This window comes from Somniosus microcephalus, chromosome 19 (genome assembly GCF_052327205.1).
Source record: "Somniosus microcephalus isolate GS21.2 chromosome 19, FLI_Smic_1.0, whole genome shotgun sequence".
NCBI classification, from domain to species: Eukaryota; Metazoa; Chordata; class Chondrichthyes; order Squaliformes; family Somniosidae; genus Somniosus; species Somniosus microcephalus.
Window position 1 is genome coordinate 77,873,504 of NC_141005.1, and position 25,062 is coordinate 77,898,565.

The 25,062-nt window shown below is 45.7% G+C and overlaps 2 pseudogenes across 1 annotated transcript in view; one reads left to right on the top strand and one right to left on the bottom strand.

Moving 5' to 3' along the window:
- The window catches only part of LOC147104936 (uncharacterized), a 108,600-nt pseudogene that overhangs the window by 64,804 nt on the left and 18,734 nt on the right, over positions 1-25,062 (bottom strand). The gene's annotated exons all lie outside the window — the stretch shown is intronic.
- LOC147104937 (syncytin-1-like) lies at positions 10,788-11,882 on the top strand (annotated as a pseudogene).

Here is a 25,062-nt window from a genome sequence, read left to right on the forward strand (position 1 = left end):
GCCCATGACTCCACCTACCTGCCCAGGTATAAAGGTAGTCGACTGGCTGGCATTCCTCCTTGTTGTATCCGATCACCCACGAGGGTGGGCTCTGTTATTTAGCCAATAAAAACCTATAGTTACTTTCTTAACTCGTCGCTTTTCATTGGATGAATTGATAGGTATATCAATATATTAGCGGGTTCCTCTAATGAGGCCATATGGGTAGAACTTAAAAACAAAAAGGGGGCAAGCACTTTGCTGGGAGTGTACTATAGGCCCCCAAACAGTCAGGGGGAGATAGAGGAACAGATATGTAGGCAAATCTCAGAGAAGTGCGAAAATAATAGGGTAATAATAGTGGGGGATTTCAACTTCCCCAATGTTAATTGGGATAGTCAGAGTGTGAAAGGCTTAGAGGGTGCAGAATTCTTAAAGTGCATCCAGGAGAGCTTTTTGAGCCAACATGTAGAAAGTCCTACAAGAGAGGGGGCGGTACTGGACCTAATTCTAGGGAATGTAGCCGGGCAAGTGGTGGAAGTGTCAGTAGGAGAGCATTTTGGCGACAGTGACCATAATTCGGTGAGATTTAAGGTGGTCATGGAAAAAGACAAAGACGGCCCGGAAATAAGGGTTCTAAATTGGGGGAAGGCCGATTTTAATATGATAAGGCAGGATCTGGCCAAAGTGGACTGGGAGCAGCTGCTTATAGGAAAATCCACATCAAAGCAGTGGGAGATTTTCAGAAGGGAAATGGAGAGAGTACAACGCCAACATGTTCCCGTAAAGGTCAAAAGTGGGACCAACAAGCAAAGGGAACCTTGGATGACAAGGGATATACAAAAATGCATTTGGAAAAAAAGGGGGGCTTTTGGCAGTTACAAAAGACTAAAGACGGAGGAAGCCCTAGAGGAGTATAAAAAGTGCAGGGGCATACTTAAAAAATAACTTAGGAGAGCGAGGAGGGGCCATGAAATAACACTGGCGAGCAAAATAAAAAGAAAATCCTAAGATGTTTTATAAGTATATCAAGGGCAAGAGGATAACCAGGGAAAGGGTAGGGCCCATTAGGGACCAAAGTGGCAATCTGTGTGTAGAGCCAGATGATGTAGGCGGGGTTTTAAATGAATTTTTTGCATCTGTGTTCACTATGGAGAAAGACGATGCAGACATAGAAATCGGGCAAGGGGACTGTGACATACTTCAACATATTAGCATCGAGAGGGAGGAGGTGCTAGCGGTTTTAGCAGGCCAAAAAGTGGATAAATCCCCAGGCCCGGACGAGATGTATCCCAGGCTGCTGTGTGAGGCAAAGGAGGAGATTGCAGGGGCTCGGACATAAATTTTCAGAACCTCTCTGGCCACAGGGGATGTACCAGAGGACTGGAGAACAGCTAACGTAGTACCATTATTCAAGAAGGGTAGCAGGGATAAACCAGGGAATTACAGGCCAGTGAGCCTAACATCTGTGGTAGGGAAATTATTGGAAAAGATTCTGAGGGACAAAATTAGTCTCCACTTGGAGAGGCAAGGATTAATCGGGGATAGTCAGCATGGCTTTGTCAAGGGTAAATCATGTCTGACCAATCTGATTGAATTTTTCGAGGGGGTGACTAGGTGTGTGGATGAGGGAAATGCTGTGGATGTGGTATACATGGACTTCAGTAAGGCTTTTGACAAAGTCCCGCATATGAGACTGGTCAAGAAGGTAAGAGCCCATGGGATCCAGGGTGCCTTGGCACGTTGGATCCTAAACTGGCTGAGTGGCAGGAGGCAGAGGGTGATGGTCGAAGGTTGCTTTTGTGACTGGAAGCCTGTGTCCAGTGGGGTACCTCAGGGATCGGTGCTGGGTCCCTTGCTGTTTGTGATCTACATAAATGATTTGGATGAGAATGTAAAAGGTATGATCAGTAAGTTCGCAGACGACACGAAAATTGGTGGGGTGGTAAATTGCGAGGAGGAAAGCCTCAGGCTACAGGACGATATAAACGGGTTGGTCAGATGGCCGGAAAAGTGGCAAATGGAATTTAACCCTGAAAAGTGCGAGGTGATGCATTTTGGACGGACAAATAAGGCAAGGGAATACACAATGAGTGGTAGGACCCTAGGAAGTACAAAGGGTCAGAGGGACCTTGGTGTATATGTACATAGATCCCTGAAGGCAGCGGAACAGGTAGATAAGGTGGTTAAAAAGGCATATGGGATACTTGCCTTCATTAGCCGAGGCATAGAATATAAGAGCAGGGAGGTTATGATGGAGCTGTACAAAACGCTGGTGAGGCCACAGCTGGAGTACTGTGTGCAGTTCTGGTCGCCTCACTATAGGAAGGATGTGATTGCTTTGGAGAGGGTGCAGAGAAGATTCACCAGGATGTTACCTGGGATGGAGCGCCTCAGCTATGAAGAAAGACTAAACAGGCTGGGGTTGTTTTCCTTGGAGCAAAGAAGGCTGAGGGGGGACCTGATTGAGGTGTACAAAATGATGAGGAGCATAGATAGGGTAGATAAAGAGGAACTTTTCCCCTTAGTAGGGGGGTCAATAACAAGGGGGCATAGATTCAAGGTAAGGGGCAGGAGGTTTAGAGGGGATTTGAGGAGGAACTTTTTCACCCAGAGGGTGGTTGGAGTCTGGAACTCACTGCCTGAAAGGGCGGTAGAAGCAGGAACCCTCACAACATTCAAGAAGCATTTGGATGAGCACTTGAAATGCCACTGCATACAAGGCTATGGACCAAATGCTGGAAAATGGGATTAGATTAGACAGGGCTTGATGGACGGCGCAGACACAATGGGCCGAAGGGCCTCTTTCTGTGCTGTAAAACTCTATGACTCTATGAAAACAGTTACAAAACCAGGTTGCTAAACTGAAAAGCAATCAAGTAAGCAGCATTTCAGCACTAAAGCAAGAACTAAAGCAAGAGAGGGAGAGCTACAGGAGAGAGCTGACTTTACTTGGGGAGCAGGTGAGAGAGCTGCAGAGGGACAGGGAGAGCTACAGGGGAGAGATAGATACATTGGCCCAGCAGCTAGAGGCCAGAGACAGGACAGTGCAGAGCTTTACTGAGCAGCTGCACTCTTTCACTGAGCAACAGCAGCAGACCCACACTACAGGGAGTGCCACACAGACCAACCAGCACACTGAAGCCCAGTCTGCTGTGGAATCACAGCCGAGCCCCTCAGCCTCCGTCTCACAAGAGGAGCGCCCACACCGGACACGACCCCCCCAGTCCAACACACAACCTGTGAGTCCAGGCGAGAGTCACCAGCCAGCAAACACCAACAAGGCTGACATTGGCCCAGAACTTGGTGTCGGGGGCTTGCCGCGCGTGCAAGCCCCCGATGTGCACTTACCCGGCGCGCCGACATCTGAAACCTGGCCCGCAGTGGATTTCCTGTCAGTGGCCCGGTTCTGATGTCGGCGCACTGTGCTAACCTGACCCAGCGGCGTAGTTAGTGCGATGTGCCGGCTGGGATCAGGTGAGCACTGGTCAGCCAATCAGGGGAGGGGAAACTTCATTCATAAGTTTGAGAGTAAGAACTGTCAAACTCATGAAAAGTACTGCACCCCAAAACACTACTTAAACTTTAAATAAAATATTAAAAAACATCCCAATCCTTAAATTAAGTATAAATAAGTTTAAAAAAAATAATTTAAACAATAATTTTTTTTGTTGAAAAAAATAAATTTTTAATAAAAAGGTGTGGCGACACGCCACCATTGGACATAATCCGCTCACGGCGGCACGGACAGTTTACGCAGGCGCACTGCCGGCAGCAGCCGCCCCCAGCCGGGGGCCCTTTCCTCCGGCAACTTGTTTCCCGCAGGGACAGGCTGCCGGGAGCACTTCCTGTCTGGGGAGTATTTAAGTGGTTGCGCGGGCTTTTCAAGCTCTCTTTTTGCCATGATGTAAATTAAAGTAGTTGTGTTCCATCAACTCTGGTCTCGACTCCCACGTTTGCCGCGGTATCTCAACAAAGGGTCTAAAACTAAACTTACCTTATTGTAGATTCTTTAAAATAATAAACCTGTGGAAAAAAAAATTCTAAATTGCACTAAAACACCACTTACCTGTAAAAATAAATACTTACGTGTGCTTTTTACAAGCGTAAAGACCGGAGGCCTTTACACATGCGCAAATCCCCCAAAACAGAGGCAATCCAAGACGCACGCGCTAGCCTCTTCAGCTCTTGGGTTAGAGAGGAAATGCCGGTTTTCAGCGCATGCGCTGTGCATGCTGAAAACCGGCATTTCCTCTGGCCAGACGCGTGAGTACCCCTTCCGTACTCACGCGTTTGGGGAGGAATTACTGCCCCATTGTAATACTAATAGACTCAAATGGGAAATTCCTCCAGGAGAAAAAGCTCTTCCCTAAACATAAAGTAGCCAAGCTCTGGTGCCCAACATCAGACAAAGCCCTGGAAATGTTGTCCACAAGCCACTTAGGCTCCCCCCAACACATCATGATACACACCGGCACTAATGACCTAAGGGCCCAGCAGGAGAGGGTGGCAACGTCCCTCCGAACAATGATTGAGAAGGCAAGCACCACCTTCCCAAACACAAAGATCACTGTTTCCACACCGTTGCCGAGAAAAGACTTTCACCACAAAACAATCCACAAGGTAAATGCCAGCATATCACGAGACTGTGCATTAAAACAAAACGTGTACCTGGCCCAACATCCCACCCTCGATGTGGAATGCCTTTACGACCACGTCCATCTTTACAAGGAGCTAGTACCTGTCTTTGCTAAGGCCCTGAAGGACATCGCTCTTAACCGTGACCACACCCAGACTCCAAGAGGAAAAGGTCACCCCCCCCCACCACCAGAGACCAGCGAGGTACAGCCCAGGACCACTACAGAGACCACCACCACCCCGGACCCCGCTATCAAGACCCAGTCATCCCCATCCCCATCACCCAGCCCAACCAGGACCAGAGAGGATCCCCACGTACACGCCATCAGAGCACAGCACCATTGTCCGACCTGCACCACTCCTGCCCCCCAGGAGAGTAGGACCACCCCAGCAGCAGGAACTCCAGCCCGGCAGATTGAGGTATGCTCAGGCTGTAAGCAATACTACAAGCAGAGACAATCCATTGAGAGACATACAGCAGATGCTCAGCATCATCTGCTCCCGCCTTATGGAACAGGAAGTATAATGACTAGCCCATTTCACACCTGACAAAAAAAAGGTCTAATTGCTAGAAAGAGTTGCAGTTATATATTCTCAGTATTTGTAGACACTTGAAATGTTCTTTTTTCCTCATTTAACATGACAAACACACACATTCACTCACACACACACCTATTACAGTAAAAGACCAATCTTAACATGAAATCCTTGTGCATCTCAACCTGGAATATCCAAGGCCTACGCTCTTCTGTGTTTGGTTTGAAGAGCAGGACCTCAGAGTTCTTAGATGAAATCAAAGATCTAGACATTATCATTTTGCAAGAAACCTGGTGTAGAGGAGAAGGGTCCACTGGTTGTCCCCCTGGGTACACACAGCTGGTGGTTCCCTCCAATAAACTGCCAGGAGTAACCCAGGGCAGAGACTCTGGAGGCATACTGATTTGGTTTAAAGCAGAGCTTAGGAATTACATTGAATTTATAAAAAAGGGCAAAAATCATTTATGGCTCAAGATTAAGAAAGACATCATTTCTAGCATGCAAAATGTTTTCATTTGCGCAATCTAGATCCCCCCTATAGAATCCCCGTACTTCAAAGAGGACACCTTCTCTAACATTGAGAGGGAGATTAACCATTTCCAGGCCCAGGGGAATGTGTTGATCTGTGGTGATCTCAACTCAAGAACTGGTGAAGAACCAGACTTTATCAGTACTCAGGGGAATAATTACATATTTGGGAATAATCATTTTGATCTTCCTTTTCATTCACACAGGAATAATTACGACAAACAGACAAATGCAAATGGAAAGCAGCTCCTGCAGCTCTGTCGAAGCCTGGGTCTGTACATTGTCAATGGTAGGTTCAGAGGGGACTCTCTAGGAAGATCGACCTATTCTTCACCTCTTGGCATCAGCACCGTAGACTATATGATTACAGATCTGGACCCATCCTCTTTCAGAGCATTCACAGTCAAACCACTAACACCTCTGTCAGATCACAGCCAAATTACTGCATATCTTAAAAGGACAGAAACAACCAATACAGAAACACAGCCCAGTAAGCTGTACAACATTAAAAAATCCTACAGATGGGCCCAAAACATCACAGAAAAATACCAGAAAGCAATTAGCAGTCAATCAACTCAATCTCTCTTAGACACCTTTCTGGAAAACACGTACACTCACAATAAAGAAGGCGTAAACCTGGCAGTGAATAATCTAAATAATATTTTTTAATAATTTGGCATCAATGTCCAACTTGAAATCTTCCAAGAGTAAAGCCAAAACACAAAACCACGAAAAATGGTTTGATTCAGACTGTTATAACATGAGGAAAAAACTCAGAAAAATATCAAACCAAAAACAGACAACCAGAAAACGAGGAATTACGCCTTGCTTATTGTCAGGCACTAACACAATACAAAAATACACTCAGAACCAAGAAAGAACAGTATATTAAGAATAAACTCAGCACCATTGAAGTATCTATTGATTCTAATTGTTTCTGGGACAACTGGAATACATTACACAAAAAGCAACACGATGAATTGCCCATTCAAAATGGAGACAGATGGGAAAACCATTTTGAAAAATTATACCAGAAAAACACAGTAAGCCCAGAGCAAGATCAAATATGTAAAAAATTGGAAAAGCTCGAACTGACCATAAAAGATTACCAAAACCCTTTAGACTCCTAAATAACTGAAAAAGAGCTATTTGAAAAACTCAAGGACCTGCGACCAAGAAAAGCCTGTGGTGCAGATGGCATCCTAAACAAGATGCTTAAACACACTGATGATAAACTGAAATTGGCTATCCTAAAACTCTTCAACTTGGTTCTGAGTGTCGGTTACTTCCCTGAAGTCTGGAACAAAGGACTCATAACGCCCATATATAAAAGTGGAGACAAAGTTGACCCAAATAACTACCGAGGCATCTGTGTGAACAGTAATCTGTGGAAGGTATTCTGTAGTATCATAAATAAAAGACTTATAAACTTCCTTATGGAGCACAATGTCTTGAGTAAAAGCCAAATTGGATTCTTACCAAATTATAGAACATCGGATCATATTTTCACCCTACACACCCTAATTGACAAACATGTTCACCAAAACAAAAGCAAAATTTTTGCCTGCTTTATAGATTTCCAGAAGGCTTTCGATTCTATTTGGCACGACGGTCTATTCTTCAAACTTATTGAAAGTGGTGTAGGGGGGGGAAAACATATGATGTAATTAAATCAATGTACACAAACAATAAATGTGCAGTTAAAATTGGAGACAAACAAAATATTTCTCACAGGGGCGTGGCGTGGCGCAGGGCTCGTCTATCTCACCGACTCTTTTTAATATTTATATAAATGAATTGGCAAAACTACTTGAACAATCTACAGCACCTGGTCTCGCCCTATATGACTCCAAGGTTAAATTCCTCCTCTATGCAGATGACCTGGTTCTGCTCTCACCAACAGAAGAGGGTCTACAGCAGAACCTGGATCTGCTAGAGTCGTTCTGTCAGACCTGGGCCCTGACAATAAACCCCCAAAAAACTAAAATTCTTGTGTTCCAGCAAAGATGCAGACATCAGGGACTCAAAATAAACGTCACATTAGGAGCAACTAAAATTGAACAAACTACAAATTACACATACTTAGGCTCAAAAATCAGTTCTACAGGAAATTTTCATTTGGTTGTGAATGAACTGAAAGAGAAAGCAAAAAGGGCTTTCTATGCCATTAAAAAGTCGATCCAAATAGAAATTCCAATTGGTATTTGGCTCAAAATTTTTAAATCAGTAATTGAACCAATTGCACTTTATGGCAGTGAGGTGTGGGGTCCGCTAACACAACACGAATTCTCAAAATGGGACAAACATCCAATTGAGTCCCTACATGCAGAATTCTGTAAAAGTATCCTCCGGACTCAGAGGAAAACCACAAACAATGCATGCAGGGCAGAATTAGGCCAATATCCACTACTAATTAATATCCAAAAAAGAGCCATCAAATTTTGGAAACATCTAAAAATGAGCAACCCCCACTGCTATCATTACAAAGCCCTGAAATGCCAAGAGGTGAACATAAAGAGTCCCCTCAGTCAACTGGTCCTGGGACTCAGTGAAGTAACTACTAACACTACTAATAATAATCAGCCCCAGGACAGTGACATCCTAGCACAGAGAATTCGACCCAACACAATTATTACTAAACAAAAAGAAAAATATTTGACCTATTGGACAGAAATGACAAAAACCCAAAACAAACTCGATTGCTATTTGGCCCTAAACAGACTGTACACCATGGCTGATTACCTGACCATGGTGAAAGATAGCAAACTGAGAAAAACCTTGACAATGTACAGACTTAGTGAGCATAGCCTGGCCATCGAAAAAGGCAGACACAGGCAGACCTGGCTGCCCAGAGAGGACAGGCTGTGCTCTCACTGCAGTCAGGGAGTGGTGGAGACAGAGCTGCACTTCCTCACAACTTGTGGAAACTATCAGGACATAAGGGGGAATTTCTACCCAAAATTCATAAAAAATAGGCCCTGATTTCAAAAATTTGAATGACCACCAAAAACTCCCATATCTATTAGGGGAACAGAGAAAATGTGTAACTTTAGCAGCAAACTGTGTTACAGCTTGCCATAAGCAGAGGGACAACCAGTGACCATTGAATCTAAGAAAAGATTATATGTATATTATATGTGTGTATATTTATGTATACATGGGTATTTTGTCTATACACTATGTCTGGATCTGCGTTTGTGTGTTCAATTATATATGTTCTTTTTCTGTGCTTTGGCAACATAAGATGTGTCTCGTCATGCCAATAAAGCAACTTGAATTGAATTGAGGAGGGGTGGGACCCGCTCCAGAATCCGAAAGCACAAAGAGAATGGTGGGAAGGACAAAAACAGAAAAAGGAAAAGAAGGCAGGGGTGCTACTAGTTCACCAGTTAGTTGCATTAACGAATAAGGTACAGAGACTTCACACTAGACTTGCAAGTAAAAACGAGAACGTCCAGGAATTTGAGAGTCAATTAATGGGGAGGGGACAATTCGGTCACCACAAGGATGAGAAGTCCAAGTATTGGAATGAAAAACAGGCGCACCTTCGCGCCCCTGTAGGAATATAGGGTTCTGAATCTAAAGATGAAAAACCACCTCCTTACGCCCCGGCGGCATCAGCACCGCCGGTAGAAGATAGTGATAGTGAGGATGAAACTACAAAACAGGGGACAAAGGTAGCACCCCTCAAGAGAGGAGGGACGCTAGCGGCCCCCACGGCAAAATACCAGGCCTTTAGTCCTCTGGAGAAGCAAACGATACTAAAAGATTTGAGGACATTAAAGCCCCGTTGTACTAATGTGGAATTTTGGAGGGAACTTGAGGAAATGTGAGACATCCACGGCCTACATCCCCGGGATATACATCAATTGGTCAGAGCCAAATGTCCTGCGGACAAATGGAGAGATGTAGGAGGGCCTGGAGACCAGGGAGGATTCCGAAGTGGACAGTGGGCATTAATTAACCTAAATGCAGATAGGGCGAATCAAAGGGTTGCTTACGAACGGCAGTCCAGGCGGCCCTGGGAGGATCCTCACCAAACTGGGGACGTATAATGATGATAAAACAGCGAAAGGGGGAAAGCAGTAGCGACTATGGGGAACCATTATTTGTTGCCTATCAGGAATCATCGGGGCAGGCCAATCCCCAAATGGCGGACGGGGCATTTATACAAATGTTTAAGGACGGATTATCCTCGTCCCACCAAGCGATATTAAAGATGGGAGTAGTGGCCGCTAACACTTATGATGCGGTAGTACAATGGGCCTTTAAAGGATAGGCTGCGCCGCTATGTCCTCGAACTAAGCAACCAATTAAAAGAAATGCGACAACAAATTAGAGATAAGCAGGCTGCGGCAGATGACGACACAAGTCTGCTCAAGTTTCCAGCTGTCCCTCCTGTGGGAAGTCAAGTCATGGTAAAAGTTTTACTTGGTAAACCCGGTTTTGCCCCAAAATGGTCAGGACCTTATCAGGTCATCATCAGCGGGGATACCTGTGCCTGCGTTGACATCGAGGGGGTGGGTAGATGGAAACATTGGACACAGTTGAAAGTGTACAACCCCGATTAAACGTACGGGCCACATTGTCCTTGTTGCGAAAAATACTGGCTCATTATCATGGCCCACAGGGGGGAGAAATATACAAGGACAAAAACAGTGTAAGCATAGCATGACGATTTGATCACCGTCCAGATAATTATGTCTGTCCAGCCTTTCAGAATAAACCTTCACCAGGAAGACGGCTGGAGAAGAAATTGAGACGGCTGGATAGAATTGACACAAGGGCGCCTTTTTGAACATTGTTAATTTCTATAAGTGTGGCTATAAATTGATGTAAAAATGGTAAAATTAATTTTGGTGTTATGTACATGTTTATTGGGGGTCTGTCTGTTAATACTGAGGCAGGCTCCAGAGCCGGAGAGCAGTAAGAGAAACCCCAGAGAACTAAATGTAAATACCTTTTTGTATATGTCGTACCAATCTGCAGCGCAAGCAGGAAAAACAAAGGGATGTTGGGTATGTGCACATGTGCCCATCCACTCGAGGGGAGGCATCCCCTTGAGACCCATCCACTTTAATGCATCAGAGACGGCTGAAGGGGTCATGCGCCAAAATGACAGTAGTGATTTTAATGATTCAGATGGCCAAGAGGGGGATAGGGAACAATGGAGGTCAGCAGGTTATAATCTGACCACTTTCCAGGGATGGTACCAGCCTAATTACAATCGCACCAGACCACCCCCGTTCTTGGTTCTCACTAACACCTCGGGAGCTGGAAGACCACAGGGGGGGGGCGATATGTTTAAGTAGAAATGAAACAGGAGGACAAGCAGTGGGACATAGTAATTGTACCCTGTCTTTTAGTGTTACGAAGATTAATAGGACACAGAACTGGGGGCAGGGTTTCTTTGAACTAACAAATGTTCTAAACAAAACAAGTGGAAAGGATATGGAAGGGATCAGATGGAGAGTCCGTGAGTCAGTAGTTCAAAATCTCACCTCCTATAATGGTACTTACTTTATCTGTGGTCACAAAGCATACCCATGGTTGCCACCGACCTGGATCGAGTCTTGCTACCTAGGCTACGTAGTCCCCTATACTAGGTTTGTGGACCAGCTCTCACAAGTACAGGGAAATCATGTACACAAAAGAGACCCGACTGCGTCTCAACGATTCTTTGGTGTCCTGCTAGCCCCGTTGGGGGGTAGGACTGACCATGGGCGAGATGAGAAAGGCTGGAGAAGGTATTAAAAACCACAGCCAATGATACGGCCGAGGCTATCAGTGACATTAGTGCAGAAATGGTGGCACTCCGTACAGTGGCCTTACAGAACAGAATGGCCTTAGATTATTTATTAGCCAAAGAAGGGGGCACGTGTGCGCTAATAGGGACTGAATGTTGCACATATATCCCAGACAAATCGGAGAAAATTAAGAACTTGGCCGAACACATCAGAAAGGAAGTGGAGAAACTCAAACAACCACTTACCTCGACCCTGTGGAATTGGGCGACTGGTTGGTTGGGATCGCTTGGGACCTCACTGGTACAGGGACTGATATTGTTCTTTGTAATAGTAATTGTGATATATTGTATGTTTTTATTGTTGAAATGTTGCTGTGCCCAGATGGCCAAACATGTTGCTCCTGCAGCCCCAGTTGTAAAAGTTTATCAAGGACGAACTGACTTGTTCATCTAAAAGATTCCGAATACAACCAGAAAAGAACGATCGATAAAAGCAATGGGATACAAGGACTAATCATATCAGAATGGTTCCCCGGACCAATTGGGTTTGGCCAGGGACCAACAGGAGGGACTGTAAGAAGTGACATTATAAATAAGGGACATGAACCAAGACAAAATGGCTCCGCCGATCTGAGTGCGACAAGTAATGTCACGTGCAGAACAACAGGAAGTCCACCAAGGAAGACAAAACAAACTCAGCTTAAGACAAAACAAACTCAGCTTAAGGCACAAACTATAATTAAGTTGGTATTGAAAGTGTATAATTGGACAAGGGAATTGTTGCTAAGGGAACGTGATTGGGTGAAGACATTGGTGTGTAATATTTTGCTTATCTGGCTCATAAAATGTATAAAAGGAGTTTCGCTACCACTGTGATGGCGAGAAGAGGGTTACTAGACTGCGGAGTCATTAACCTCTTCTCCCGAAGCGCTTCGTATAATAAACTGTGTGTTTTTACCTTATACAGAAGAGAGTGAATTCATTTACACTTACAGTGGTGCTGTTGTTGTTTGGCGAACTGACCTCTACCTGGCGGAAGCTGAACGCTAACTCTTCGACACCTCCTCCAACCTCCGCCTGGACCATGAACCCACTACTGAACATCAAGCCACCGTTTCCAAGACTGTCACTGACCTCATCTCCTCTGGAGATCATCCCCCCGCGGCCACCAACCTCATAGTTCCCCAACCCCGCACAGCCCGCTTCTACCTCCTTCCCAAAATCCACAAATAGGACTGCCCTGGTCGGCCCATCGTTTCAGCCTGTTCTTGCCCCACGGAACTTATCTCTTCCTATCTCGACTCTATTTTTTCTCCCCTTGTCCAGTCTCTTCCCACCAACATCCGCGACTCTTCCGACGCTCTCCGCCACTTTAACAGTTTCCTGGCCCCAACCGTCTCCTTTTCACTATGGACGTACAATCCCTCTACACCTCCATCCCCCACCAGGATGGCCTGATGGTGCTCCGCTTCTTCCTTGAACAGAGCCCCAACCAGTCCCCATCCACCACCACCCTCCTCCGCCTGGCTGAACTTGTTCTCACATTGAACAACTTCTCCTCTGACTCCACTCACTTCCTCCAAATCAAAGGTGTTGCTGTGGGAGCCCGCATGGGTCCTTGCTGTGCCTGTCTTTTCGTGGGATATGTGGAACACTCTTTGTTCCAGTCCTACTCTGGTCCCCTCCCTCACCTCTTTTTCCGGTACATTGATGACTGTATCGGTGCCGTTTCCTGCGCTCGCCCTGAACTAGATAATTTCATTCACTTTGCATCCAATTTCCACCCTTCCCTCACATGGTCCATCTCCGACTCTTCCCTTCCCTTCCTCGACTTCTCCGTCTCCATCTCTGGGGATAGGTTATTGACAAACGGTCAGGTAAATGCAGCAGTGTTACCAACCGTCGTACCATTCAAAAGGCGCTTCAACTTCAAGAAGGCCGATTGGAACGGTTTTACACGAGCACTTGACCGCAAGGTTAAACGCATTAAACTACTACCTGAGCACTACAACCTCTTTGCAAAAGCTGTCCAAAAAACAGCTAGAAGGAAGATCCCCCAAGGTTGCAGAGTACACTACATCCCTGGTCTCACCAAGGAGAATGCTGAACTCTACTGGGAGTATGTCTCAATGTTTGAATCTGACCCCTTCTCAGAGGAAACAATATCTACCGGTGAGAGGGTGATGTTAAGTATCTCTCAAGAACGTCAAAACACCTGGAACACCTTGATAGAGACAACAGATCCTACAAAAAACAGCAAGAAGGCATGGTCTCTCATACGCAAACTTGGAGGTGATCCCAAGAAAGCTGCCCAACATCCAAATGTGTCTGCTAACCAAGTTGCACACCAGTTGCTCCAAAATGGAAAAATCAACAAGAAACAACCAAGAGCACAACTAGATAGGAAGAAGTACAGCGATGATCCTGGCTTCACTAGACCATTCACCATGGAAGAGCTGGAAACTGGTATATCTAGTCTAAAACACGGGAAAACAATTGGTCTTGACAACATAGCAACGGAGCAGATAAAGCATTTTGGACAGAAAGCAAAGAAATGGCTCCTACAATTGTTCAACCACTGTCTGGCAACACACAAGCTACCTGATATCTGGCAGAAGGCACATGTAATAGCACTATTAAAGCCTGGAAAAGATCCCTCAGATCCTAAGAGTTTTCGGCCAATTTCACTGCTTTGCCACACCTATAAGCTGTTTGAACGCCTGATACTCAATAGGATAGCACCAACTGTAGATGAGAAGATCATTCCAGAGCAAGCAGGTTTCCGCCCCGGCAAATCAACAAGAAGCCAACTGCTCAACCTCACACAACACATCGAAGCTGATTTTGAGGAAGGGATGGTAACAGGTGCTGTTTTTGTAGACCTGTCAGCAGCATACGATACAGTGAACCATAGACGTCTCCTCTGCAAGATTCTAGAGATGACAAAAGAGATTCACTTAACAGAGCTGTTAGAAAGCATGCTTCAGAATCGCCGGTTCTATGTTGAACTAGATGGGAAGCGCAGCAGGTGGCGTATTCAGAAGAATGGTCTTCCTCAGGGAAGCGTGCTTGCACCGCTGCTGTACAACATCTACACGAATGACCGTTTTATATATGCTGATGACTTATGTGTCACTGCCCAAAGCACTGATTATAAGACTGTGGAGAAAACGCTTTCTGAGGCCTTGGAGGGACTAAAATCCTACTATGAAGAAAACCACCTTCGCGTAAACCCATCAAAGATGCAAGTTTGTGCATTACACCTCAGAAACCGTGAAGCCAAACGCCAGCTGAAAGTAACCTGGTGTGGAGCAACACTGACGCATTGCGAGCACCCTATCTACTTAGGAGTCACCCTTGACCGATGCCTCACCTTCAAGAACCACATCGAGAAGACAAAGGCAAAAGTGAGCGTATGAAACAACATCCTGAATAAGCTCACTAACACAAGATGCGGAACAAGCCCGAAAACATTGCGAACCAGTGCACTTGCTCTTTGCTATTCCACTGCCGAATACGCCTGCCCTGCATGGGAAAGGTCTGCTCATGCCAAGAAGATGGATGCCGTTCTGAATGCAAGCTGCCGATTTATCACAGGTTGCTTAAAACCAACAAACACCAACAGCCTATATATCCTGGCGGGTATCGCTCCCCCCGATATAAGAAGAACGGTAGCCAGCAAGAAAGAACGACTCCGTCTGTGGTGAAACAAGTCATAAGTATATACCTTATTCTACCTGTGTATAGTTTCCTACTGTAATCTATTGTAACCCTGCGGCTTTCTTGGTTGGCCAGGAATGCTGATGTACTGTATACCACTCTGCTGTGCCATTCATTGTCCTGATACTGTTACTTCGCCCCTGGCTCCGCCTCCTGGCAGTTCTGAGAAGCTGGTCTGTGAGCTAACATGTGTGTTCTGTTCTGTCCAGTTCTAAGCTAATAAAAGCCAACTGTTTGAGTTATAACTACCAGTCTCTGTAGTTATTTAAGGTATATCACCGTCAAACATCAGATGAGAGACACCCTCTGTATTGTCATAAACACCTACACCCAGCCGCCGAAAGTCAAGAAAGAGCTTCATGAACAGTGTTGTTCCATTACAATCAACCTCATCTGAAGCCCGCATCGTCTTGTGGAAAGACCGGCTCGCCAGTCTTGAACAACCCCCAACGATGGAAATTTTACTTGATGAAAGCCTTCCCCCAGGAGCTAATTGTAACTGGGCAACCTGGAAGTGCCTTAACAGACTTAGGACAGGTGTCGGTTGCTCAAAGGTGTCACTAAGCAAATGGGGATATTCAACCAGCCCGACAACTTGTGAATGTGGAACTGAGGCACAGACTATGCAACATCTCCTGCAATGCCCATCGTTAGAGGAACCCTGCACTGTTGCAGATCTTGCCAAATTCAACAACAAGGCGCAAAAATGTGTCCAGTTCTGGCTGGGCGACGTATGGACTGTCCATGGACACGATAAGAAGACTACAAGCCCACTGACTCCCACAGCTACTTGGACTACACTTCCTCCCACCCCGCCTCCTGTAAGGACTCTATTCCATTCTCCCAGTTTCTCCGTCTCCGCCGCATCTGCTCTGACGATGCCACCTTCCATACAAGTGCTTCCAACATGTCTTCCTTTTTCCTCAACCGAGGATTCCCCTCTACAGTGGTTGACACGGCCCTTAACCGTGTCAGTTCTATCTCCCGCACTTCTGCCCTCACCCCTGCCCCTCCCTCCCGGAAACACGATAGAGTTCCCCTTGTCCTCACCTTTCACCCCACCAGCCTCCACATTCAACGGATCATCCTCCACCATTTCAGCCACATCCAGCGTGATCCCACCACCAAACGCATCTTCCCCTCACCTCCCCTTTCAGCATTCCATAGGGACCGCCCCCTCCGCAACACCCTAGTCCACTCCTCTATCGCACCCAACACCCGTTCCCTTTCGCCCGGCACCTTCCCGTGCAAGCGCAGGAGATGCAACACACGCCCCGATACCTCCCCACTTCCTACTTCCCACTGTCCAGGGCCCCAAACACCCCTTCCAGGTGAAACAGCGATTTACTTGTACTTCTTGCCATTTAGTATGCTGTATTCGCTGCTCACTCTACATTGGGGAGACCAAACGCAGATTGGGTGACCGCTTTGCGGAACACCTCCGTTCAGTCCGTAAGGGGGACCCCGAGCTTCCGGTCGCCTGTCACTTTAATTCACCACTCCACTCCCACTCAGACCTCACCGTCCTCGGCCTCTTGCATTGTTCCACGGAAGCTCAGCGTAAGCTCGAGGAACAGCACCTCATCTTTCGATTAGGCACTTTACAGCCTTTGGACTCAACATCGAGTTCAACAATTTCCGATCATAACCCCGGCCCCTATCATATATATATTTTTTATCCACACTTTTGTTCTGTTCTTCTCTCCCACAGGGCAGCTGTCTTCCATTCCGCCACCACAATTTACACTTCATCTCGAGCCATCCCTTGTTTCTTAACCTGTCCCATTACCATCTCCTTTTGCCTTGAATATCTCTTAATGTCTCTTAACCTCTCCTGCCTTCTATCCTATCACAGGCCTTCCCTTTTGTTCGTTCATCCCCTCCCCCCTTTCACAGCCCCTACACTTGCTTAAAAATCTGTTCCATTTCCTGCTTTTTTCCACTTCTGACGAAAGGTCATCGACCTGAAACGTTAACTCTGTTTCTCTCTTCACAGATGCTGCCTGACCTGCTGAGTTTCTCCAGCATTTTCTGTTTTTATTTCCTTCTTGGCTCCCATGTTAGCTGACATTGTTAATGGTGCTCTCTCGGTATTGTCCCACTTTCGTTCAAATCTGCCATTATTACCCCTTCCTCAAAAAACCACTCTCGGCCCCTCCGTCCTTGTAAACTATTGCCCCATCTCCAACCTCCCTTTCCTCTCCAAAGTTCTTGGATGCCTTCCAAATCTGTGCTCATCTTTCGCAGAACTCCTCGTTTGATTCCCTCCAATCAGGCTTTGTCCCTGCCACAGTATAGAAACTGCTCTTACCAAGGTCACAAATGTCATCCTAGTTGACTGCGACAAAGGTAATCTTGTCCTTCTGGACCTGGTTATGGTTGACCACAAACTTCTGCTCCAACGCCTCTCCACCGTTGTTCAGCTGGATGGGACTGCACTCGCCTGGTTCCATTCCTATCTTTCCAGCCGTAACCATAGAATCACCTGCAATGGCTTTGCTTCCCAATTCCGCACTGTCACCCAAGGATCTATCCTTGGCCCCCTCCTATTTCTCATACATGCTGCCCCTCGGTGACATCATTTGGCAATACAACGTGAGTTTTCACATGTACGCTGATGATACCCAGCTCCACTTCTCCCGAACCTTCCACCGTCTTTATACTATCAGACTGCTTCTCCGACATCCAGCACTGGATGAGTAGAAATTTCCTCCAATTAAATGTCGAGAAGACCGAAGCCATTGCCTTCGGTTCGCGCCACAAACTCCATTCCCTTTCACTGATTCAATCTCTCCACCAGACAACTGTCTAAGGCTGACCAAGTCTGTTCACAAACTTGTTGTCATATTTGATCACGGTGCCCGGGACTACTTTTATACTCCTCCCCTTTGGGGAATTCCATTGACGTCACATTTCCAAGAAGGCTCCTCCCCCTTTTCCTGGAATTGCTCCTCCCCTTTCCTGGAAGGCTCCACCCCCGGATATGCCGTCACTTGGACGGCGAAATTTAAATATCTATACAATTGTCAAATTGCGAGCGCGGCAGCGCGAGCAATTTTCCCCGCGCTTGTGCGCCCCCTGCCGGTGGTGCACAGGTGAGCGGCTTAGTATTACCCGCCCACTTCGGCACCAGGCACCATTTGTCTAAAATGGCTGCTCGGCGAGAGAACCCACATAAGAGGTGGTGTTTTACACTGAATAACTATACTGATGAGGAGTATGCGGCCGCTAAAGGCCTAATGGACGAGTCTCCTACCATCTATGGAATTGTTGGGAAAGAGGTTGGGGAAAATGGGACCCCACACCTACACGGATTCGTGAATCTAAGGAAGAAGGTGCGACTTACTTTTGTGAAAGGATTCCTTGCACGGGCCCATTTTGAGCATGCCAGAGGTACTGATGAAGAGAATAAGGTTTACTGTTCTAAAGGTGGAGATTTTTTTGAGATTGGAGCTGTGCAAGGCCAAGGAAAGCGCACTGACCTGGAAGAGGTTGTAACATCCTTGAAGGAAACTCGTGGGAATTTGAAGAGGTGCGCTGAGGACTACCCCTTGATGTATATCAAATACTACCGTGGTCTGACTGCCTGGGTTCAGATGGCTGGACTGATTCCTCCCAGAGACTTTAAGACTGATGTTCATGTCCTTTTTGGTGATTCTGGTGTGGGCAAGTCCAGACTTGCCTCTTCCCTGTATGATGATGTTTATTATAAGCCCCGTGGCCCTTGGTGGTGTGGTGTATGTAACCTGTTCCACCTTCAGAGAACTACTTTAAGAGATGTACTACTTTCTCTTGGCTGCTGTATACTGTAATACCGGTGGTGACCACACCGGTATATAAGTGTTGTGTAAGGATTTGCTGGGCAGTTCAGCCCAGACCTCCGAATAGTAAAGACCTGTTAAAAGTTATTCTTGTTATCTGTGTCCAGTGATTGATCCTAAACATAACTGGGACACACAGACTCAACAGGTGGGATGGCTACTCTGGCCAGTACTGTGTGATACTTGATGACTTCTATGGATGGCTGCCCTATGATGACCTCTTGAGGCTCACTGACCGCTACCCTATGAGCTTCCTACCTCATATCCGTTCTATCACTAAGATTGCACATTTCCACCTTCGTAATATCGCCTGTCTCCACCCTTACCTCAACTTATCTGCTGCTGAATCCCTCATCCATGCTTTGATCACCTCTATACTTGACTATTCCAATGCACTCTTGGCCAGCCTCCTTAGTTCTACCCTCCGTTAAACTTGAGTGCGGACCTGAGACAGCGGCATAAAGGGAGCACCAGAGAAGGCCCAGGACACAGCGCGGACCCGAGCGGGAGCGGAGGCAGCGGCATAAAGGGAGCATCGGAGAAGGCCCAGGACACAGCGCGGACCTGAGCGGGAGCGGAGGCAGCAGCATAAAGGGAGCATCGGAGAAGGCCCAGGACACAGCGCGGACCTGAGTGGGAACGGAGGCAGCAGAGGCGGCTTAAAAGCACCGGATAAGGCCCAGAACACAGCGCTAACCTGATTAAAACCAAAACTTAAAAGTACAAATAATTGTTTGAAGGAGGCGGAGTATAAATCAAGTGGGAGGCCCAGAGAGAGTGCAGACCAGAGCAGCGGCAGAGTACCTCCAGCAAAAACAAATACTGCAAAACAGCTGAAGTGATGTCACAACCAGAGAAGGAGCTGATTGGTGAGTAGCTGGTAAGTGGCGGGAGTAACTATGACTCTCTTAAGTGATTCTTCACTTGAGTGATAAGTCAATCTGTCTGGTTACATGTAGCTGTGACCGTCTTACGTATTCTGATCGTTCACAGTGAGTCGTACCTCCTCGCTGGTTCCCGCCGGTAACAACGTTTGTCGTTGGCCAAATCGACTTTCAAAGAATACAAGTGGGAGGGTGATCTGTGGAGATCACGGCCTCTGCAGGCTGGGGCAGTTAAACAAAGAAAATGTCGGGTATCCTGAGAAAGCCTACCCTATCCGGATGGGACGTTGCCCGGATAAACAAAGTCCCCGCAAAGTGTAAATGCTGCACATTTGTTGGGAACCTGCCTGTGGAACCCAAACGTACGTCCTCCTCGACTCAAACCTTAGAGGTGGATTTGAGAATATCAAGTTTAGAACATCTGCCCGATTGGCACCCAGTTCGGGTAGTTAGATCTAGGAGAACGGGATGGCCATTTGGGGAGGATGAAACGGAGGTTAGCGTAGAGGGCTTAAATTTTATAGAAGGCCCAGCTGCAAACGTCACCCTCCCAACGCAAATATTTTATAATACTAGCCTTAAAAAGATCTCGGGAATGGTAATGGAGACGGTTACAGACAGTGCACCAATAGATCAAATAGCTGTAGGTAAGGTTACCTATATTGAAGGCATTCGTATAGAACCTAGCAAAGATAGAAATCATAAGACGGAAATAATTATACATTATCCAATCGACGATTTATTCTGCTGTCGATGTAACGAAATATTTTACACAGTTGGATTGTTCGGAAAACATTTGAACAAAAAACATCAAATTAATAATTTTCAAACAAAATGTGGGAAGTGTAATAAAATTGGCGAATATCACTCAATAGCTTGCCATTACGCCAAATGTGAAGGCAAGGGGTTGCCTAATACCGATGGCGTTTTCTCCTGCGAAGTATGTGAAATGAAATTCACGACTCAAAGGGGGCTCAGTCAACATGAGAGGCATAATCATCCGATTCTGAGGAATAGAAAACGTATTGCAGCGTCTATTCCGAAGAAAAAGGTTGGTAGACAATCGATTTGGTTGGCAGAAGAAACCGAACTATTAATTAAACTGGAACATCAGTTCGAAGGTCAGAAAAATATTAATATACTTATTGCTGAGATGAAATCAAAAACAAATAAGCAGATTTCAGACAAGCGACGTGCCATACGAAAAGAAGCAGATAGAATAGCGACCGAGGCTCTGAACACGAACAATGGCGGGGCGTTGGACGATGATTCAGAGCCTATGGAAGCTGCGGAATCGATTACTACCGATCCAACCACTAGTACATTTAATGTCCGAGCCTGGATCCAAAAGATCGAAAACCAGGAGGTGAGAGCCCTGTTAATAGGTCTAGTTGAGAGTATTACAGAGACGGTGTTGGAAAAATATATTACAAACTCCCCAGTTAAAAAAAGGAAAAAGCCGGGCAAGAACATTCAGCAGAAACACAGAATAGCGATAGCTCAAAATTCCGGTGTTAAGAAGAGATGGGCCTCAAAAAAGGCTAAATTTAAATGTACCCAGACTCTCTATAATAACGATAGAAAAAGATTAGCACGACAAATCATGGATGCTCCTGCTATAATAAATTGTCCTCTTACAAAAGAGGAACTCCAAAACTGTTATAGAGCAAAATTGTCATATCCAAATGATAAAGCGAACATTAAGAGTTCGGCAGTATACACTGGGATTATTAACCAAGATATATTAATGGAAGTCATTAAGGTTGAAGAGGTGGTAGAGGCTTTGAAAAAGATTAGAGAAAAGAGTGCAGCCGGACCCGAGGGTATGAAGGTTGATGATCTCCAGGACATCATGGGAGAGGATGAAAATTTACTTCCCCGCCTCTTCACCCTATGGTTGAAAGCATCTATTATTCCACAGGCTTTAAAACAAAGTAGAACTGTACTTATTCCAAAGACCGAGGAGGCAGAGCTATTGAAAGACATTGAAAATTGGAGGCCAATTACAATCGGGCCGATGTTGCTCCGTCTCTTCACTAAAATAATGGCAAAGAGATTGTCAGAGGCAGTGGAAATTAATCCTTGTCAGAAAGGTTTTATAGCTGAGACCCCGGGGTGCAATGAAAACATTGCTATCCTTCAAAACATAATCAAAGGGGCTAAGAAAAATAAAAAAGAACTGGCTATAGTTTTTGTGGATTTAGCAAAAGCCTTTAACTCGGTCGGTCATAAAATGTTATCCATAGGTCTTAAAAGGATGCGAGTGGCGAAAAGGATTATTCACCTAATAGAAAGTCTCTACACCAATAATACAACGGTGGTAGAAGGTGTTAGTACCAAGACAGAACCCATCCATATTAAAAGGGGAGTCAAGCAAGGCGACCCACTATCACCATTATTGTTTAATATCACGATGGACCCTCTTATTTGCTCTTTAGAAAGCGCAAAGGGGTTGAATTGAAATATAACAACAGAGTAATCAATTGTTCATCACTTGTCTTTGCAGGCGATATCGCAATCCTTCGTGACTCCCACTCTGGAATGGCTGCTAATTTGAGGATTTTGCAGGCATTTTGTAAGAATACGGGTCTTTGTACAGGTAGACTACCCTTTATCCGAACTTCCGAAAACCGAAACCCTCTAAAAACCGAAGGTTTTTTCGGTCAGCGTAAGTCGTGCGCACGACATGACCAGAGTGGCGCACGACTTACAGGCCTAGCCGGATAAGGGGTAGTGTAGCATTTTTCCGCACTTCTGAAAACCGAAATCGCTCAGCGTAAGTCGTGCGCACGACCCCCGACCCCCGCGCCGAACCCGACCTCCACTGACCCCCCCGCCGACCCCCACCCCCGCCGACCCCCACCCCCGACCTCCCCCCATTTCGGATAAGATATAGTGTACCAGCCTTTATCCGCACATCCGAAACCAGAAAACCTCTGAAAGCCGAAAGTGGCGCAAAGCATGACCCGACGCTGCCAATGCTTGACCCACGCAGGTGTTATGCTGCTCTGTGAGATATTTGCTGCTCTCTTAGATATTTGCTGGCTTTTAACAATTTGTGAAAATGCTAAAAAGAGCTGCAGATACCCCAATGGGTAACAGTGAGAAGCAGAGAAGGAAGCATCGCTCATTATCGATATCGCAGAAAGTGGCGTTATTGCAGAAGCTTGATCGTGTTGTGTCTGTGCGACATCTTACTGAAGAATATGGTGTGGGAAGTACCACCGTATATGACTTAAAGAAACAGAAAGACAAGTTGTTGAAATTTTACACTGACAGTGATGACCATAAACTAATGAAAATTAGGAAAACATTGCATAGGGCAAAAAATGAAGATCTTGACCGTGTGCTGATTGAGTGGATTCGACAACGCAGAGGTGAACGTGTGCCACTGACTGGTTTGATGGTCATGAAGCAAGCTAGAATATACCATGAAGAACTGAACATTGAAGCTGAGTGTGAATATTCAGAAGGTTGGCTGCATAAATTTAAGAAGCGTCATGGTATAAAATATCTGAAAATCTGTGGTGAAAAAGCTTCTGCTGATCATGAAGCAGCTGAAAATTACATAGATGAGTTTGCAAAAATAATATCGGATGAAAACCTCGGTCCTGAACAAATTTACAATGCTGATGAAACAGCTCTGTTCTGGCACTACGTTCCTAGAAAAACATTAGCAACGGCTGATGAGAGTGCACCAGCAGGTTTTAAGGATGCTAAAGGACAGGTTGACTGTTCTTGGGTGTGCCAATGCTGCAGGCACACACAAGTTAAAGTTGGTAGTGATTGGAAAAAGCCAACAGCCGAGATGTTTGAAAGGTGTATGCAATTTACCTGTGCATTATTATGCGAGCAGGAAAGCATGGGTAACCAGAGGAATATTTTCTCACTGGTTCAATAACCACTTCGTACCAGCGACACGAGCTCACTGCAGGCAAGTTGGACTGGATGAAAACTGCAAAATGTTATTGTTCCTGGACAACTGCTCCGCACATCCCCCTCCTGAACTTCTTGTGAAAAGTTATGTTTTCGGCATTAACTTTCCTCCTAATGTGACATCTTTAATACAGCCTTGTGACCAAGGAATTTTACGCTCCATGAAGAGCAAGTATAAAGACGTTTTTTTGAACTCTATGCTTGATGCAATCAACAGAGGCGAAGGAATCCAAAGCTTCCTGAAAGAATTCAATGTTAAGGATGCCATTTATGCAGTTGCTAATGCTTGGAACGATGTTGACAAACCAACATTAACAAATGCTTGGCACAGACTTTGGCCTTCAACGATGCTTCATGAAGATGGACCTGCAGATGAAGAGTTTGAAGGATTTCCTGTCAGTCAGGAGAAGATGATGATATCAAACCTCCTCACTTACGCCAAAGGTTTATCATCCGAAAGTGTAAATACGTTAGAGGAAGCCGACATCGAAGAAGTGCTGAACATTGACAATGATGCACCTGTTGTGAATTCGCTGAGTGATGGGGAAATTGCTGAAATGGTGTTAAATAAAGACAAGCATGAGGACAGTAGTGATGATGATGATGACATTGTGAACACAGGTGAAAAAATCCCCATAGACGATATGGTGACAATGTGTGATCAGTTAATTGCTGGCCTTGAACAACGTGCATTTATCAGTGAGCAAGAGATTATGCAAGTTTACTCAATTAAAGCGAGACTGCTTAGACAGAAACCAATGTTAATGAGACAGATGACACTGGAAGAAGTCTTTAAAAAGGCCGTCTGTCGTAGTCATGCTTCATCACTTGAGAATCCTGTTCCTGGCCCATCTTCAGATGTCCAACTCCAACCTGATGACAATGATGACAACACTGATGTACCCTCTTCTCCAAGATCCTCAAGCCAGATGTAATGTACCTTTATTGCATGTTTATGTACAGGTATTTAGCTTAGTTTGTACCTGTACATGTTTGAAGTTTTACTGAATGTTTTCCTTACAAATAAACTGTACTACAGTATTTATCCCTGTAACTACAGTATTTATAGTCTTTATTTATCCCACTCAGGTATTCATAAGGTCCACCGACCCCCACCCTTTCGGATAAGGGATAGTGTATCCTTTATCCGCACTCCCGAAAACCGAATTAATCTGAAAACCGAAGTGTTTTCGCTCAGCGTAAGTCGTGCGCATGACCCCGACCCTCGCCGACCCCCACCCTTGCCGACCCCCACCCCCGACCCCCACCCTTT